Source organism: Schistocerca nitens, chromosome 1 (assembly GCF_023898315.1).
Source record: "Schistocerca nitens isolate TAMUIC-IGC-003100 chromosome 1, iqSchNite1.1, whole genome shotgun sequence".
NCBI lineage: Eukaryota > Metazoa > Arthropoda > Insecta > Orthoptera > Acrididae > Schistocerca > Schistocerca nitens.
Window position 1 is genome coordinate 1,265,535,765 of NC_064614.1, and position 1,689 is coordinate 1,265,537,453.

Genomic DNA, 1,689 nt, shown 5'->3' on the forward strand with positions numbered 1-1,689 from the left:
GGGTAGGTTTCCAGTTGGTGACATTTCGCTCTCACACTATGATGCATCAGCTGTTAGCCGCACAGCGAAACTGTTCTGCAAGAAACCCAAAAAAAGAATTGTTTTCTGACAATGTGGCATTCTTGTTGCGCAACGACCTTGGCGTGGGAAGATCGTAGTTGCTGTTTCCCAAGTATATCTGTTATGTTCAGACGAAACTACAGGATGAGTCAAAAAGGACTTTACAACTTTGAATGATACAGAAATTTATTTAGATAACTTACTGAGTCGGCAGATGTGGCATTTTGTAGCAAACTACCTCAAGCTTCACAGAAAAGTGTCAAGCGCCAGTTTGGTTCCATGTGGCTACCATTTGTGATGCGGCAAACATATCACTGTTAATAAATTTCTTCCCCGACACTCGTTGAAGCAAATCGGGCATAACTTGTGCAACGGCAGCATAGTTTCAATTTTTCAGGTCGACTAAATTGTCTGGTAGGGGAGGAACATACACACGGTCTTTAATGAAATCGCAGAGAAATAAATCCAGTGGCGGCAAGTCTGGGTAACGAGGTGGGCACGCTCCGCACCAGTGAAAGAAGCCGTTTTAACTGTGCACTATGCTGGCGCTCCTGGTGGCGGAATGAGGTCTGATCCGCTACGTGAAACAAACTTGAGTTTGTTTGCTACAAAATGACACATATACCGACTCTGTACGTTACCTCAATAAATTTCTGTATAATTGAAAAGTTGCAAAGTCCTTTTTGATACACACTGGACTCGCATTCGGGAGGACGACGGTTCAATCCCGCGTCCAGCCACCCTGATTTAGGTTTTCCGTGATTTCCCTAAATCACTCCAGGCAATTTCCGGGATGGTTCCTTTGAAAGGGCACGGCCGACTTCCTTCCCCGTCCTTCCCTAATCCGATGAGACAGATGACCTCGCTGTCTGTTCTCCTCCCATAAGCAACCCAACCCTTTTTGATGCTCTCTGTACAATCGTCTTGCCGTAACTGCTGGTTCATCGGAACTACAACAGGTGAAATATTATGAAATTGCCTGGCAGATTAAAACTGTGTGCCGGACCGAGACTCGAACTCGGGACCTTTGCCTTCCACGGGCAAGTGCTCTACCAACTGAGCTACCCAAGCACGACTCACACCCTCTCCTCACAGCTTTACTTCTGCCAGTACCGCGCTAAACTTCGAGCTTCTGTAAAAGATCGCCAATCTTAGGGATTTTGCTCAGTTTAAGTTTGGCATGTTCGTTTCGTTGTTTCTGCAACAGTGTTCTAACCCGTTTTGTGTACCAATGAGGATCAGCTCCGTCGTTTGGTAATTTATTTGGTATAAATCTCTCAATTACTGCCGATACTATTTCTTTGAATTTAAGCCACATCTTGTCTTATATTATTTTGGAATGACTGGAGATTGTCTCTTAGGAAGGCGTCAAGTGAATTTTTATCTGCTTTTTTGAATAGGTATATTTTTCGCTTAGTTTTCGAGGGTTTGGGGATTACAATATTCAGTCTCCGTATGACAACTCAGTGTTCGCTAATCCCTGTATCCGTTTTGATGCTCGTTTTTCACTTAGGAATATGTTTTCCTAAGAGGTCAATTGTGTTTTCACAATCGTTTACTATTCGCGTAGGCTCATGAACAAAGTGCTCGAAATAATTTTCAGAGACTGCGTTTAGCACAATTTCGGAT

At 43.7% G+C, this 1,689-nt stretch overlaps 1 non-coding gene across 1 annotated transcript; it reads right to left on the minus strand.

Moving 5' to 3' along the window:
• Window positions 1-1,057: 1,057 nt before the first annotated feature.
• On the minus strand, window positions 1,058-1,132 carry Trnap-ugg (transfer RNA proline (anticodon UGG)). Its single transcript has one exon. It is a non-coding gene; the product is annotated as a tRNA-Pro (tRNA).
• Between the last annotated feature and the right edge of the window lie 557 nt (window positions 1,133-1,689).